This window comes from Leptidea sinapis, chromosome 4 (genome assembly GCF_905404315.1).
Source record: "Leptidea sinapis chromosome 4, ilLepSina1.1, whole genome shotgun sequence".
Classification (NCBI taxonomy): Eukaryota; Metazoa; Arthropoda; class Insecta; order Lepidoptera; family Pieridae; genus Leptidea; species Leptidea sinapis.
Window position 1 is genome coordinate 14173611 of NC_066268.1, and position 12990 is coordinate 14186600.

Sequence of the window (12990 nt, forward strand, 5' to 3'; positions counted from 1 at the left end):
GCCGTGATCGTCTAGTGGTTAGGACCCTACGTTGTGGCCGTAGTAACCCAGGTTCGAATCCTGGTCACGGCAGCGAACAGCTGTCGCGGTGGAGTATTTTTGATGATATTTGCTACGTTTTTTTAGAAATTAAAAATAAAACTTCTTAACATCTGGAGTTAGTGACAAGTTTCACAACTGTTTTGTATTGAGACTGTGTAAAATATACTATATTAGTATAATTTATATAATATTATTTATTAAATTGCTCGTTTAATATTACATTTAGTACTTACACACTGGGCCAGAATTGTTAATGTCGCTACAATCAAATAAACTCATTTGCAAAGAGATGGACGGTTTTAATTTTTTCCTTCCTTATAGAAAATACAATAGGTACCAAATGAGGTTTTAATCATTTGAGAATATTATTACTTGCATTTATGAGGTGTTGTGGTGCATAAAAAAGTTTATTCCAAATTCAAATTTAAGACATTTGTTTAAGACAAACCGAATTTAACAAAAATTGCAGTTAATTTTTATCGTGGCGGCCGAATCGTTCATAGTTGACAGCAATATATGTATCTGATTTTAAAAGTTTATGAGTGAGATTGGCGTTTTGACAGACTGAATGGAAATACTATGACTTTTGTCATACGGATAGTATAGGATATAGTAGACGAAATCCTCTCAGCAGTATTAGCTGACATGACGCATGTGAAATATGTGCTTACAATTGGTGAGCATGTTTTGAAGTTGATACGGGCTTGCTAGCTATTGGGGACAATGAAAACATATTTAGATAAAATAAAACAACTATATAAGAGATTCCTTAAATCACTTTGACTGAAAAACTAAAATTAGCTATGTAATTATTTTCAATCTATGTAAACTGATACCAGTGCATCCGAAGGTGGAATTTTTGTTGTTTTTTCAGAGGTCGTGGAAAGGGATGAATATGTTGTCTGTAACTGGAAATCAGAATTGTTAGAAACGAGCAAGGAAGTTTCTTGTATCAAAACTGTTAAATAGAATGCCTAAGCATATCACAAATGGCAATGTTAAAAGCGAACATTTACACATAAAAAGCAACATTTCAAACATATTGATTGGTAATTTAATAACTGTAGGAGTTGTTTTCTCGATCAAAAATTCTCTTTCATTTCTCATACTCGGAAAGTAATGCTATTTTGATTTGATTATTGGGTGCAAAATGCTGTTTCCCTCCACAGAGACGGTAAAACTCATACAAATTACTTCCCACCTAAAGGCCGGAATGAACTTTAAAAATAGAACTGCTGTCCGCTCCGAATGTAAAAAAGAAACTAATTAAAAAAAATGCTCCGGCCATGTGACTTTCTAAACAGCCAGTGTGAACTTAGCGCAAACTTCTTTGAGCGGAAAAAGCCGCAACAATTACGCGGTGAGTTCCATATTTAAAATTTAAAAAGTCGACATAACTTGTCCTAATTTGACAATTAATTTTAAATAGGTACTACTAATATTATTATATATTATCAATAAATAGTTTACATAAACAACTCGTTTTATTTTCCTCATATTCGAAATGAAAAGTAGAGTGTTTAACACGGGTACAAAAATAAATTTCTACTCGGACTATAGCCTAAATACCTCGGGAATTGATTCTTTCGACCCTCGGTTAACAATCTACTATTCCTAGATGGTTAGGTATACCTGAGAATAAACCATATATGCAAAATGTTTACAAATAGACGTTTTGGTAATGATTGGTTTATTCGGACGTATAAGATGTCCCACGTTTATTTGCAAGGCTGCTTGATATTCCGCAAACATCAGAATTATTATTGTATTGACAGTGTTGTCAGCGATACAGATAAAATTTTGCATAATATTCTTAGCTTATTCTAAAGTATAACTTTATACAAAGTTATTTGTTAGGCCGTTAAATTTTAATCCACTGTTCTATCCCTCCTGTTATATCTGAAAGAATAATTTTTAAATTGTGGTATTATGCAAATTATTGACGTGATATAAAAATATGATGGATTCGAGAATGACATCAAGGAACATCAATCGCATCCGAGAGGTGAGAGGGCCTCAAGAGGATTCCAATTGGATAAATATAATTATCATTTGGGATTGACTGGAACTCTTTGGTCGTTGTATTAACTCAGTGTCATCCCGGGGTAATTAATCTTACAACGTGGTGCAAAAGATTTAATGCAGGAAATTGGATTCCTTCGTTCGTTACAATTGCTTATTGGAGTAAAAAAAATCGATTCTCAATAACTGAAGAATATTTTGTTTGAAACAAGAAGTATAACTAATTAAAATACTTTGTATTTCAGACATGAATGTTTTTAGGCATTTAATTAGAAGCAGTAGAATTAACATTAGCTGTTATTACAGTGACAAATCTATTCAGATTGGCGTTGAAGCAAAATTATCTATACTAATTTTCTTGCGCCACTTCTTCTCTCTCACAGCGCCATTTGTAACCAAGCATTCAAAAGGAATCGATTTTGAGAAAATAAATATGACTAACATGTTAGAAACGAATTTTCATAGACCTATTCTTTCTGACCTATATACCTGGTTAGTAATGTAAATTTATACAAATTTTTAGTACTTTCGGCCTAAATTTCACATTCATACAAAGGCTCTCTCAGAGAAGGTGTACTTAGTAAAAAGTACTTTAAGTATTATATTGTTATGTTAAGTCTAGACCGATGCTGTTAAAACAATTTCAGAGCAGACATCAAAACCCACTCAATATCCACTTTAGTGTCAGGCCCTACCAATGCCAATAAACCAATGAAAAAGTTATTTACTGATAGTAATACGGTGAAACTTTGTGTTAAGTTATAACTAAGTTCGTGACTCGTGATTTAGGTGCGGCAACTTAACATATTAATCGCGTGGTCTCTAAAAATGTTGATATTTATTGTTTCTTGTTTTTTTTTCTTTTGTTAATTAAATGTTTAACTCTGCTCTCTTTGTTATTGGTTCTTACAAATAATTTACGATATTTTTTATGAGGAAACTGTTAACTTCAGTTTTAATATTGTGTTCTATCTATATATCTACACTGGACGAAAATCAACCGATTGAATAAGCAGGGTTTCGTAGTAAATACTCAACAGTAGATCATATCAAACATCTTTTCAAATCTTGATGCGTAAAAGTTGTGTTTAATTCACTCAATAATAATAAACGGTACGCGTTTACGTGTTTGACATTTCTTAAATGTCATTTTTACAATGTTTTCTATCATCGTAACATTGTTGTCAACACAATTGTCAAGTACCTAGCTGTTCGCTATTTTAAAGTGCCTGTAGGTTATATGCGCAATAATTCTCGCAAACTTTTACTAATTGTGTACTATTAGTAAATGTTTGCGTATATTCTGTTGGAATGACAAGTTCTTTGAGTTTTTGATTTGTACCAATTTAAAGAGTAGATATTTACGAATATAAAACACCAAAAATCATTCGTGTACAATACATTCGATAAATATGCCCAACGTCTATAGAGAATTTTGCCATGTCAGGTACAAAGAGAACACAAAGATAATCACTAGATCTAACTTTTCTGTAATTATAATTGATATACTTTATATTTTTTATTTATTTAACCAATATTATTTTTTATTATTAAACAATATTCATTGATTGATTATAATTATTACAGAAATCTTCAGTGTGACTGTTTCCTTTTCACCAAGTTAAGGTACTAAGGGTAAATAAGCAAATATCTATTGCTGTGAATCTTTACTAATTAAATTAAATCTTTAATTACACGTAGGAATTGGAGAAACGATTAAAATTCCACATTTATACTTTCATTACAGGCAAAAAAGGGTTAAGTATATTCGTTCTTAAGCCAGAGGAGATTAGACGGCTTAGCAAAATGCTATTATTTATTCTAATTGTCCTGTGTCGAGTTGATTAAGGCAGCTAAGTTCATTTATTTCCCTAGAATTACAGAATGATTAAATTTTTATCTTAGGACAAGTACTCATTTTATAACTGAATACTTTCAATGAAGCGTTCACCGGCGAACTCACCATACACTAGTCTGGTGAGTAGGGAGTTAACCTATGAGGGCTATGAAAACCCCCGTGGGTTCGTGGACATAAACCGCCCTAAGCGCCTACTGAAGTTAGACAATATTTAGAAGAAAAAAATAAATTCACAATTACTACCAGCACACGTAGAAAACTTTTGAGAAAAAAGTTTTTATGTACGAGACACAGACGTATATATTTTATTTTATATATTAAGAGTATTATAAATAACGAAAACATTAAACTACAATCAAATTAAAAGTAAAAATGGCTAGTAAATGAAGATGTCACAATTTGAATTTTCAAAAACATCAGAAGATTTAAACTCATAGTTGCTGTCATGAAAATTTGCAAAATATTCGACATTTTTTTATATCCTTATACAAACTAAAGATTTACAACATTGGGTATTTTATTTGAGGATTAACTACATATTCGGATCAAAATGACCCGAGAGCGCTAATGTATTTGAGAGACCGAGGATGAATTGAGAAACTCAAATATGACTCTCACTGTAACTCAAACACTAGTGAACTTACAATAGTTTCGAAATTACCTTCAATTTGTATTTACTGAAGCATTCCTTTGGCTGCGAAAGTTTTAGCTAAATAAGTAAATTGGAGGTTCGTTGCCTTATAGATCGGTTACTCGAGTGAAACTTTGTTCGTATGTATGTTGTACAGTGTATTCTTTCTGAATCGCTGTTTTTAGTGCAATTATCATTTTTTATATGGAATAGGGGGACAAACGAGCGTACGGGTTACCTGGTGTTTAGTGATCACCGCCGCCCACATTCTCTTGCAACACCAGAGGAATCACAGGAACGTTGCCGGCGTTTAAGGAAGGTGTTCGCGCTATGTTTGAAGGTACCCATGTCGCATCGTCCTGGAAACACCTCTTATTCCACATCTTTGTAGTACGTGGAAAAAAGCTCCTTGAAAACCGCACTGTGGAGGACCACACATCCAGATGGTGAGGATGATATCCTAACTTGTGGCGTGTCGTGCGAAGGTAAAATTCGGCGGCAGGAATCAGGTTAAACAGCTCTTCGGAACATTCCCCGTGATAAATGCGGTAAAAGACACACAATGAAGCGAAGTCTCTACGCAACGCCAAGTGATCCAGCCGTTCACAGAGCACTGGGTCCCCGACAATTCGAGCTGCTCTGCGTTGCACGCGGTCAAATGTATGTGTTTAATGATAGTTGAAGAAATTAAATTATAGTTTTATTATGTAACAAATATTATTTAAAGAAAAGTATGATAAAGTTATCTGCTAGTGTTTGCAAATTGTAACTAGTTTTTCAGCATCAAATGTCTTGGTCGTCTCTCTTTTAATTCATACAATAACGCAATAGGATTTATTTATGCTAAAGTTTTTACAAACGTGTCATGGTCGCTAGCTATAGATTGCTAGGAAAAAACATGTTATGTAATATTATGTGTTTGTATACGCAAATATCTTTTTTTGTTTTTCAAATGATACAGTTGAATGTATTTATGTCGTGAATGATATTAATTCTTATTCGGTCAGAACATTAGATTTCTGTAGTTTAGTTATGTAGTTGTAGATATTATTTATAAGTTGTCCAAGTCGTAGTGTATTATGCACCAGTAAAGATGAAAAATTGGCTTGTCACGACGCTCTTATTAATTTATAAGTAATAATCTTCTTATAATTAATATTTATTAGAGCTCAACAGCTGTTTACAAAATGTTAGATGGTGTGCGAAAAAATATCGTTTGATCGTAACTTTGTGAACTCCTCATGGTTCTCTATGTAACGTGAATAGTTTAACAAATTTTGTTACCCTTACACCGTAAAAGCGGATAAGTTTCAATGGCACAAATCTTTCCGTTACTGACGCTTATATTATCACTAGCTGCCCCGACAGAAATTGTTCTATAGATAATAAAAAATATACTGTTTTATTCGAATTCCCCAATAACATTTCAAAACATCAAGAATTATTTCGTAAAAAATGCTCCCTGTTATTATACTGAAATTGTTTCACAGCGGAACTGTCAAACCGTGCGTCACTAAATTCTCTCATAGAAAATATATCTATACAAAACTAATATTGAAAATATAAATAATAATGGGTCCTAAATCGAAATAAAAACTATCCTTTCTCTCAAGTTGGACCAAATTGCACTCTATGAAGTAATCTCCATTAAAATCCGTTCATTAGCTTAGGAGTCCATCGCGGACAAACAACGTGTCACGTTATTTATATATATTAAGATTATACGATATTGATTTTGTGCATATTTACTGTTAGAAGACTTATATAACACTATATTTGAATAAATTCAATCCACTCGTAGCTAATTTCCTACGCTAGCACAACTTTATTCCGAGATATTCTGATTCTTAAAACCTATTTACTACGAGTTTATTCAGACTCTAGACCGACATAATCCGGATATTACGCGGCTTAATTATGTGGTATTATAGGATTAACGAGATTAAATCTAAAGTGATCCGCGTTTCATTACGACGTATAATAATTTGGCTGGAATCTTGTTATTGCGTAAGGAATTCACGGGATGTGAAATAATTTGTTCGTAATCTCTTATTAATTTTAGGATAAGTAAGTTTGTTTTACATGACTCTTGTTTGATATAATGTTTTAGACCTGGTATAAATTACAGTTAATGCAGTGAAATTATCACGCACAACACAACGCCAGAAAAAAACGCATGATCTTTTTGGCCGAACGACTCTTCTTCTTCCTCGCAAAACTTCCATCATTTGGGCTTCCCGAGAGCTTATGGGACCTCCAGCTTCCTCACTGGACGCAGCATACAGGTCGTTCTCGACGGTTATTGCTCGAATCCCAAGCCCGTGAACGCTGGAGTGCCCCAAGGCTGTGTGCTATCTCCCACGCTGTTTCTTCTGCATATCAATGATATGTTAGACACCTCCAACATGCATTGCTATGCAGACGACAGCACTGGTGATGCCGTATACACGGGCCATGCAGGTCTCTCTCGGGAAAACGTCGAGCAGTGCCGGGAGAAACTTGTTTCTTCTATCGAGTCCTCTCTCGAGAAGGTCGCGGAATCGGAATACTGGGTCACGAAAACTCGAGCGATTGCCAATTCCGTGGCCATCTGGAGGGCAAAGCCAAACTGGCTTCGAAGAAGCTGGGCGTCATAAATAGAGCACGGCAATACTTCAAGCCGGCCCACTTTCTAGCGCTCTACAAAGCGCAGGTCCGGCCTCACATGGAGTATTGCTGTCATCTCTGGTCTGGCACACCCCAGTATCAGCTCGATCCATTTGACCGCGTGCAACGCAGAGCAGCTGGAATTGTCGGGGACCTAGCGCTCAGTGAACGGCTGGATCACTTGGCGTTGCGTAGAGACGTCGCTTCATTGTGTGTCTTCTGAAGAGCTGTTCAACCTGATTCCTGCCGCCGAATTTCACCTTCGCACGACACGCCACAAGTTACTATATCATCCCCACCATCTGGTTGTGTGGCGGTCCTCCACACTGCGGTTTTCAAGGAGCTTTCTTCCTCGCACTACGAAGCTGTGGAATGAGCTTCCTTGTGCGGTGTTTCCGGGACGATACGACATGGGTACCTTCAAGAAAAGCGCGTACACCTTCCTTAAAGGCCGGCAACGCTCCTGTGATTCCTCTGGTGTTGCAAGAGAGTGTGGGCGGCGGTGATCACTTAACACCAGGTGACCCGTACGCTCGTTTGTCCTCCTATTCCATTAAAAAAAAAAAAACTTCTGTAGGCTTGGAAATGATAGTCTCTTTCTGGCTGTAATTTCTGGATCATTATGCTGAAGTCACGTTTCATCCATTGTTATAAATCGACCTTAAAAAATTCCATGATCTTGCTGTAGCAGACCCAAAGGAGCTAAAAAATGTTCAGTCTCATTTGTTTTATATTGCTTCGGCATTCTGACAACCCAGCGCGGCTTAACTATTTACCCCCTTATTCATAATGGTCCGCTAACTTAAAACAGCCGCTAAGGAGTGTTTTTTCTCATTCTCACTTAGGTCAATAGAAGAAGACAGAGTGAGAATTAGCAATGCTTTAAGTTAGCAGACTATTATGAATAAGGTGGTAAATCTCTAAACGTTCGTGTAAATTAACGCTGCACACAATAGTAATTGAATTTTTTGTTACTTCGGCTATAAACCTAAAACGTACTGTGACATGACGGTCTAAATGTTTTTGTTTAATGTTTTTGCCCTGATTTCAATAATAAAAACCTTACCTCTTTCTTATTTGTTATTCTTCCCGTACCCTGGTCATACCTGGCTATGGCTCAATCTTACAATATAAGTAAATCGAAAAAAGCAAAGGCAGCCCAATAAAAAATAAAAAAGTATTACAAACGAAAAATTCCACATTGAATAGTCGCGTCCCGATAAATTAGTTTTGCGAGGTTTTGCTAGGTGCGTTTACTGTGTTGATGAATATCATTATTTTCTTGTCAATGACGAGATACATTTTAGGTAATATTTTAAAATGTAGTTATTTATATAGATATTTATTCAAACAAAACAAATCTTATGACTATATTTACATTCATTTAAAACTATCTTTACGGGGAATTGTACCAAGAATACTGGCAGCATTTCCGCTTTATAGGCTGATTTTGATTTTATGATTGTATAATGTAAAATAATATAAGACTTTCTTTCATCTAGGTGTTCGAAAAATTTGTGTATTCACTGATAGCTCTTTTTAAAATAATTACTAAATGCGTCTTAGTAATAAAAAGTTGATACCAACTGTGTAAGCCACTGAAATGTGGTTCATAAATAATTATGTGCTGCTCGAAGTTAAATTTTAAGTTGAAAAACATCGCGTTCATGTTGCAACCCTTAAAATATAATAAGAGTATGTATGGATTTATTTACGATATAAAAAAGTGGGAAGGAAGGGTTTTGAACCGTTGCATAAGTTATAAAGCTGCATGTAGGTACTTAGTACGCTACGGTACTGGTACGCTATAAAAGGCATAAAAGGCATTTATTTTCTCAAAATTGATTCCTTTAGAATACTTTTGATGTCATTTTTAATAACTACTAGATACTACTACCGCTTCGGAAACAAATGGCGATCTGAGAGAGAAGAAGCGGCGCAAGAAACTCTCCCAGCATTCTTTGTTTGCGCTCTTTTCAATAAAATTATACAATATTGTAGAGTCATTTCTATCGCTATAAAATAATCACAATCTAGTCCCAGGCTATCCGATCATTTAGATATTCAGCAGTAGAGTAATGGGATTTACAACAGAGCCATTTTTTTATAAAACATTTAAATTTATATATAGGTAATGCCTGAACAGTGGCTGTGACTTTATTATAGAAGTGTATAATAAAATTATTATGTATCATAAAGCTATTATGTATCTTATGAAGCCTACTAGAATAAGTTACAAGCAATCCCTTATTTCTAGTGTTATAATTATGAAAATAAAGAGCAAATAATATGTAATTCCTTAATTTGAAATTCACTATCTTACCTTTTATAATCTGTTATTACCTACTTAATGATGCCACAGACTGGGAATGGTGCGAACACCCTCATACTTATAAATATTTTCTGTACACATTACATAATATAGTAACGAAATTTAAAAACCTGAGTTTCTTGCGCCCTTTCTTCTCAGGTCTGGACATACTATTTCGATTGGGTGGTAGTTTTTGACGTTCAATAAGTAATTTTAAATCCTAATTTACTTACTTTATAAAAAATTGTTGGCTAACCCATTATATCCCTTCTAGTGTTTGCTATGATTCTTTTGCATTCAATTCATTTAAAGTTGTACATACTTGTATCGGTTCTACATATTATTAATATGATTTTTCAAAAGAGAAATTGTTGCCTGCAGATTCTTCTTTAAATAATGAGCTTTGCATATCGGTGGTAATTAAAATTAATTAATTGATCATTCAAATATATTATAAAAACCTACGTGAATAAAATTATTTAACTTTGACTTAGGAAGAAAACGTCTTAAAAAATAAGATTATTAATTATATATTTTATCGAAAATACATCGTTTATTAACATCGCAACAAAACGGAAAAAAATATCATTTAAAAATTCGAAGGTTAATATGCTGTTACATCTTAGAAATAACGCTAAAGCAACAAAAAACAAGATTATTTTCCAAACAGCCATAATCTACATTAAATTGAATTTGCGTCTCTTTTCATCACGTAGAGCCATTATTCTTTCATATTGATTTAATTTACAGTTTAAGCCTTGTTTTTTTCGATATTGTTCGTTATTTTCTTAAACATTAACTTATTCTTCATTGAAATATTTGTATTTAAATATTTTATAATCGTATTAAATTGATTTATTGTAAAGGTGAATCAAACGTATGACCAGGCTGTGGACACATAATGTAATGGAACACGGTAATGTTACTAGAATAGTCTAGTAATTAACATTCATTACTTAATGCACTCGGCATCCACCAGAAGAATATTCTAGTAATGAATATTCATTACTTAATGTACTTGGCATCCACCAGAAGAATATTCTAGTAATGAATATTCATTACTTAATGCACTTGGCATCCACCAGAAGAATATTCTAGTAATGAATATTCATTACTTAATGCACTTGGCATCCACCAGAAGAATATTCTAGTAATGAATATTCATTACTTAATGTACTTGGCATCCACCAGAAGAATATTCTAGTAAGTAATATTCATTACTTAATATACTTGGCATCCACCAGAAGAATATTATACTAATGAATATTCATTACTTAATGTACTTGGCATCCACCAGAAGAGTATTCTAGTTATGAATATTCATTACTTAATGTACTTGGCATCCACCAGAAGAGTATTCTAGTTATGAATATTCATTACTTAATGTACTTGGCATCCACCAGAAGAATATTCTCTATATTATATTCAGCAGCAATCACAATAAATTTCGTATGAACTTCATCACCAGTTGTCATTGTTGAAAATTTATATTAAACTCGAAATAGTGAAATATACTATAGTTTGCTTGTCTATATTTTGACAAATACAGAAAAAATAAATTAAAACTGAAACAAAATAAAGAATAACTTAATAAGTATACGAAAGCCAAACCACCATTGCCCGCTTGTATAGCAACGGCAAGCCTTTGTACCAACAATAATCCGCATTAGGACTGAAGTGTCATCTGCCTAAATTGAGGTGCGACTCTCGACTGTCTCGGATAACGTTATAATTTATTCTGCTTCACCTGTCTGTTACATTAATTATAACAAGTAACTTACATTCTTAACATATACTACGTACACATGTATTCCATTTCAAAGTCAACACCAGATTTTTAAGCTTCCTGCAGCCATAGCAGGATGCTTTAATACTTTTGCCTTTATAATGGAATCATTGATGGACCTGTGAAATGATCACACATCGCAATCTAAACAGCGGCCTACCATCACGGAATCTTCGTCTATAGTATGATATGGTAAAAGATTTCCTGTATCCGCTATTAGACTCCACAATTAGGCTAATTTCGAAAACAGTGTAGGCCCGTTTACTTCAAAACTTCGATACTCTGTGTTTTATTTATTTATTTTTTATTTATTTATTTAGATTCACCAGTGGTAATTACAATAATACATTTATAATTATTATTATTATGCTAATTTACAAGGGTCTTATTACTAAATGCATTACCTTTTAAGGTGAATACCGCATGCTAAATTATATTGTGTGAAATAGTTACATAAAATAAATATAAGTTATAAAACAACCATTCTATAATGTAATGAAATTAAGAAATTAACAAAATCTACTAAATAAGTCAAGATAAACGTATTAAACAAATCAAGAATACTTATAAATTATTTATTTACAATACATTTTTTTACATTTTTGCGAAACCTTGGCAATGAATCACTGAATGGGTCCAAGCATTTATAATCGTTTATAATTTTGCATAATCGCGACACAGGTGAATTGATCCCCAAAATAGTTCTGCGAGATGGTTTTTCAAATAAGTTCACAGGTTTACGTGGGCATCTAGGCACTCTAAAATTAAACATAGACACCAGAAAGGAGTTGTCATAAATATTGTTAATACTTTTGTATAAGAAAAGTAAATCCAATATGTCCCTACGTTGTTTCAGAGTTAGTATATTAAAATATGTAAATCTTTCAGAGTATGTTGCGAGTGATCTAGATTTCCCAATTGAGAAAGCCAAGTGATAAAGAAAACGCTTCTGAATTCTTTCGATTCTGAGACAATGGCTAGCGTAATGTGGTCTCCAGACGGTACTACCGTATTCCAAAATACTCACAACGAGACTTTTATATAGGATCATCTTCGTGCGCCAGTTCCTAAAAACTTTGCCATTGCGAATTACAAATCCCAGCATTTTAGAGGCTCTGCTTACAATAGAGTCTATGTGCGGTATAAACGTAAGTTTGCTATCAAATATAACACCCAAATCCTTAATAGTATCTACTGTACTGAGAGGAATATTATCTAAATAGTATTTAGTTGTAATATTATTTTTGCATTTTGTAAACGTTATATGAAAGCATTTATTTTTATTCAGTATCATACCGTTAAGCTCGGACCATCTAAATAAACTATTTAGGTCTGACTGCAATGCGCTAACGTCATCGGGACCATTGATTATCCTAAGAATTTTTAGGTCATCAGCAAACATAAATGGTGTGCAGTATTTAAAGCAGTTGGGAAGGTCGTTGATAAATATGTTAAATAGGAGAGGACCTAAATGCGACCCTTGTGGTACTCCTGATGTTATTTCGTATTTTACAGATTCAAATCCATTAGCCACTACGTAAAAACATCTGTCAGTAAGGTATGAATTTAACAAATTTAAAATTGATCCAGCAATGCCATATACAGATAACTTCAAGAGTAAGATGGAAATTGGCACTAGATCGAATGCTTTACTTAGATCAGTGTAGATAACATCTACTCTTTTCCTCTTATCA

The 12990-nt window shown here is 33.7% G+C and overlaps 1 non-coding gene across 1 annotated transcript; it reads left to right on the forward strand.

Moving 5' to 3' along the window:
- Trnah-gug (transfer RNA histidin (anticodon GUG)) lies at positions 1-72 on the forward strand. The gene has a single exon. It is a non-coding gene; the product is annotated as a tRNA-His (tRNA).
- The last annotated feature ends 12918 nt before the right edge of the window (positions 73-12990 follow it).